Here is a 6027-nt window from a genome sequence, read left to right as displayed (position 1 = left end):
GGCTTTAGAACCACTTTAAAGCGGAACTTCATCCAAAGTGGGGAGTGTGTATCTAGTTTTTATAGGTACCCACTCGCGCTTGGATTGCCTAGGCCAGGGGTGTCAGGCTCAATTTCATTGAGGGCCTCATCTGCATTTTGGTTGCCCTTAAAGGGCCAGTTGTATCTGTAATAAAGGGGAGGCAGAGAGGTGTGCTGCAGCTGCACAGAGAAACGTAGGAACGGAAGGAGGAGTTCTATTTACCTCTCTGTTGCCAACTGCTGAAACAAGGTGGGAGCAGAGATAAGGGGGGGGGGGGTACATCTGCAAGAGAGGTGGAAAGGGCCACATGAAATAGCCTCGCAGGCCAAATTCGACCCCCCTGGCCTTTGTGTTTGACACATGTGGCCTAGGTGATCTGAGCAGATGTTCTACTCCCCCCTCCTTTGCCCATAGTCTTCTAGGTCACCGTGTTTATTTTTCCAATAAGCTACTGAATTCTGAGCCAGGTGGCACCCTGGGCATCCGTTTCTGTTACTCTCCTTTAGAGTGACATCTAGTGGTAGAATACAATAGAACAGAACACTTGTTGGGCCCTATGACTAAACTTGTACCATAGTTATAAAGAGAAACATGAAATGCAATACACATAACAATAAACATTTTATATTATTTATTTTATTTATTTCAGGATTCATAGTTCATTTGTTTTACTGAAATCTGATTAATAATACATGCCTGCTGCAGTTTTATTTTGTAATAAGCATATTGTGCTGAATTTAAAAAGTGGCTAGTGCTCTATTTGAGAAAACTTGTATTCATGGGATACACTTATGTGGTCTTTAGCTTTAGCTATGCACAAAGCTGTCTGAAATTCAGCCTTAATACCAGCAGAAAATGATGAAAGTGAAGTTGATGCAATAACTAATATTTAGTGAAAAAAACAGTTATTAACCACTTCTGGACTGCCCCCTTAATGACCAGGCCATTTTTTGCAATTCAGCACTGCGTTACTTTAACTGACAATTGCGCGATCATGCGACACTGTACCCAAATAAAATTGACATCCTTTTTTCCCCCCCACAAACAGGGCTTTCTTTTGGTGGTATTTGATCCCCTCTGCAGTTTTCCCTTATGCGCTATAAACAAAAAAAAGAGTAACAATTTTGAAAAAAAAAGCAGTTTTTTTTCACTTTCTGCTATATAACATTACCAATAATAAAAAAAAAAAAAATTAAAAATCTAATTTTTTCATCATTTTTGGCCAATTTGTATTTTGCTACATATTTTTGTTAAAAAAAAAATCTCAATAAGCATATTTTGTTTGGTTTGCCCAAAAGTTATTGCGTCTACAAACTAGGGGAAAGATTTATGATATTTTTATTTATTTATTTATTTTTACTAGTAATGGCGGCGATCTGCGATTTTTAGCGGGACTGCGACATTGCGGCGGACAGATCGGACCCCTAACTGACATTTTTGACACTTTTGGGGGGACCAGTGACATTACTACAGTAATCAGTGCTAAAGATATGCACTGTTACTGTAATAATGACACTGGTAGGGAAGGGGTTAACACCAGGGGCGATCAAAGGGTTAAATGTGTACCTAGGTGGTGATTCTAACTGTGTGGGGGCCAGACTTGGTGGATGAAAACAGGGCCCCTGTGTTCCAAAATAACAGGAACACAGGAGCCCTGTTTCAATCAGTGACAGATGAGCGGTGTGTCATGTTTACAACGGCACACCGCCTTCTGTCAATCCCTGCAGTGATCGCCGGGTTCCCGTGGCCCCATCGCGGCTGCCGGGCCAATTGCTTAGCTACAGGGCTAGGGAGCAGGCGTGTGATTGCACCACCGGCGGCACGGGCACGCCCCTGAGACCCGCTCCCGCGAGCCGCAGTACAGATATGGCACTTTGCGCAGAAGAGCCAGCCTGCCGCAGTATGTCTACGGCGGCTGGTCTTTAAGTAGTTAAAGCAGTAATAAACTCCAAATCAAAAATTTAATATATTGCAGCTTACCAATCATTAGATGTGGAGGCTGCATTTGTTTTCTTTTTTTCCTCTGTTGTCACCTGGCGATATGGCCAGTAACACGCCTTCTGTAATAGAGGGACCCACTCTGGATGAAGAAGCACAGGGGGCACCTTTAGACAGCAGCATTTTCAGTCTAGGGGGAAGGGTTAGATGTACTAGCAGATTTAGATATAGTATTTTTAGTTGCTGACTTTTCTTCTTTTTTTTTTTTGGGGGGGGGGGGGGCGAAGAATCTTTTGTTTGGCAGTCACAGCAACCTTTTTTTTCTTTTGGGATATATGATTTACATAAATAAATAAAAGCTGATCATTGTAAACACCCATGTCAGTGGTAAATTCTTTGTTTCATCCCTCTAACGGCCACTTTTGCTGCTTGGATTGTCAGTATGAAAACAACAGACTTCAAAGTAGTCCCTGCACTACTTTTGCCATGATTTTTAGGAAAAGACATTATAAGCCCAGTCAAACTCGCATCAAAATCGCAGCAAAAAGTTGCGTCAATATTGCGGTGAAATCGCGCGACTTTGAAGTCGCATAAGTGTGAAATAAGTCTACAAATAACTATGAAGTGCAGGAGCTGCCTTATGGCCCATACACATGATCCAAAAATCTTACGAAAAATATCGCTTTGGAAACAATCGTACAATAATCGGATTATTAGTACAGAACTTTAGAGAGCCAATTCAGTTCATCTGATATTATCCAATCGGAAAAAGCACGAAAATATTTCTCATACGATACCAGATCATAAGATTTTTGTTTAATTAGCACAGTTGTCATTCGAAAATACAATAAAAATACAATACAACACATTACATCACTTCCAATTTTTCATTCTGTCGTAACTTTAGCGAGCTCTTTATGTTCAACGAATGCAACTAGCATGCAAAAAAAAAATCAGATCTTTTCCAGATCGTATGTACGGGGCTTTGGATACAAATTCTATGGATGATTTAGATAGAGAACAGAGATTGTAGGTTTTAACTTGTATCATTGTAAATAAAATATATAATCTGTCCTCTTGACGCACCTGCATTGGACTCTGAAGCTCACCTTTCTACAATGCCTTGTTTATGTGACGTATAGCTTTGCACATCTATGGGCAGCAAATGAGGAACTCTGCTGTATAAATATTGCCTACAACAGAGTGGACTGGTCATTTTATAGTCCCTAGGTCGACACCTAGTGGTCAAATAACATAGTACAGAACACTTCTAGGCAAACCAAACACACACAAGAAGAATCTGTAAAGTGCAGCAGCTCACAGCAGCAAATCAGAATTTCAGTAAATTTAAATAAGATTAGTTGATATGGGTTTCCACACTTCACTTATTGACTCTTTATTTTTTTCTCTGCTTCAATAAATGTAGTGCTACCACCATGGAAGTTCCTGTAGTTCAACAGGTTCTTTCCCAAATTAGTGCATAGGCAGCCAGGCACACAGCAAGTCCGCTTACACAGACTCATTGAACAGTCTAGGGAAAGTCTTTTTAAAGTTTATTTGCTTGTAGAACTTGTAACAGGTGCGGATGAAGGAACGTGGGACACTCCATAACACATGAGCACAATAGACAGAGCACACTCACATCTCCAACAAAATAGTACAGCTTGTCTCCCAAAGCTGGGTGCTATATGGTAGTTTGTCAGACTGAAACAGTCAAGTGGGTTATATGTTAACATGAGTGGTAATTAGGGCGTTTTTTCTTTATTTTTCTTCCAACCAGTATTGCCCATACATATTGTGAGGGGGGGCAAGGCCATCTGTCTCCACTCCTTCTCCGCCTATTTGTATACTATTGGATGAACCCCCCCCCCCCCCCCCCTCCTTGGGTGAAGCTGTTTTTTGGGTGGAGTTTTTTTCTGGCCCATTTAGCCTCCGACATCTTGGTCTGTTTTGAGATCTGACCAGAGTGAGACAAGTATCTATGATTCTCCCAAATCGCAATCTATTTCACAACTGTGAGGCATTTGGTATATACTTTTAATAGAAGTTATTGATTATTGAATTGTTAATATGCAGCATGTTAGTACCTGTTTTTATTCTTCTAGTAACCCACTTGAACCCCAATCTAGAAAAAGAAGCTAAGAAAGGTGAAATGCGTCGGAATGAGTCTTTCCCTCTCCAATTGATTGGGTTTACTGTACAAATCATTGCAGTTTACCTATAAGGGGAGGGGTCTCTATCTCCAGGGGTGCTTCTCTGGCTTATTATGACAATATGTAATGTTATTCACTGTTTTTAGGGGGAATTGCCATATGTGCATCTTTTAACAAATAATGTTTTTGTACAAATAAAGCTTTTTCTTTTTTACTAATGGTTTTGTATTGATAATTATATTGAAAGGAGGTTCAACACTTTTAGAGTCTCATTAGTCTACTCTTGGTTTTACTACGTCTATTTTCGGGATGTGGTGTTGATTTGGTCAACCAAGACCTCAATGCTGTTTGTCCTATTAATCCTTGCTAAGTTTTCATGAAGAGGGACTTTTCGAACGTCTGAATACACTGGCTACTTTTACTATGTGTATATTTTTAGTAAAAGTCATTCTGTACTTTATAGAACCCACATTTGTCTGCATACTTCTGAAGGTGAGTTTGAGATACAACCTGTTCTATGGCTCTTGGCCTCCAAGGGCTGCCTAAAGGGAATGTTCACCTTCCTGTCCTAAGCCCGGACTGCTCCCTTAATTTCTTGTCCTGCTTTACAGGCTGTTACAGGTACAGGAAGTGAGGTAAAGTATCCCCGGCTGGGTCATGGACAACAACGAAAACTATACAGAATTCTATCCAAAACTAAAATAAATGTTTGGAGCTGCAACGTTATTTAAAAAAATTAAAAAAATGTTTTTAATACTTTGTATTTTTTGGAATGATAAAGATCATTTTTTTCAAGTTGTGTGTTGTGTTCAGATTTAGGGTTTTGTTGATCCACTAGAAGTTATTATACAGTATCTCACAAAAGTGAGTACACCCCTCACATTTTTGTAAATATTTTATTATATCTTTTCATGTGACAACACTGAAGAAATGACACTTTCCTACAATGTAAAGTAGTGAGTGTACAGCTTGTATAACAGTGCAAATTTGGTGTCACCTCAAAATAACTCAACACACAGCCATTAATGTCTAAACCACTGGCAACAAACGTGAGTACACCCCTAAGTGGAAATGTCCAAATTGGGCCCAAAGTGTCAATATTTTATGTGGCCACCATTATTTTCCAGCACTGCCTTAACCCTCTTGGGCATGGAGTTCACCAGAGCTTCACAGGTTGCCACTGGAGTCCTCTTCCACTCCTCCATGATGACATCACGGAGCTGATGGATGTTAGAGATCTTGCGCTCCTCCACCATCCATGTGAGGATTCCCCACAGATGCTCAATAGGGATTAGGTCTGGAGACATGCTTGGCCAGTCCATCACCTTTACCCTCAGTTTCTTTAGCAAGGCAGTGGTCGTCTTGGAGGTGTGTTTGGGGTCGTTATCATGTTGTAATACTGCCTACTGCCCTGCAGCCCAGTCTCCGAAGGGAGGGGATCATGCCTTGCCTTTAGTATGTTACAGTACATGTTGGCAATCACGGTTACCTCAATGAACTGTAGCTCCCCAGTGTCGGCTGCACTGATGCAGCCCCAGACCATGACACTCCCACCACCATGCTTGACTGTAGGCAAGACACACTTGTCTTTGTACTCCTCACCTGGTTGCCGCCACAAACGCTTGACACCATCTGAACCAAATAAAATTATCTTGGTCTCATCAGACCACAGGACATGGTTTTAGTAATCTATGTCCTTAGTCTGTAAACTGTTGGCAGGCTTTCTTGTGCATCATCTTTAGAAGAGGCTTCTATCTGGGACGACAGCCATGCAGACCAATTTGTTATAGTGTGTGGCGTTTGGCCTGAGCGCTGACGGGCTTACCTCCCACCCCTTCAACCTCTGCAGCAATGCTGGCAGCACTCATACATCTATTTTCCAAAGACAACCCCTGGATATTTCACTTAGGGATGT

The sequence above is a fragment of the Pelophylax lessonae genome (genome assembly GCF_965119305.1).
Source record: "Pelophylax lessonae genome assembly, chromosome: 4".
In the NCBI taxonomy this organism is placed as follows: Eukaryota; Metazoa; Chordata; class Amphibia; order Anura; family Ranidae; genus Pelophylax; species Pelophylax lessonae.
Note: the sequence above shows the minus strand (reverse complement) of the source record.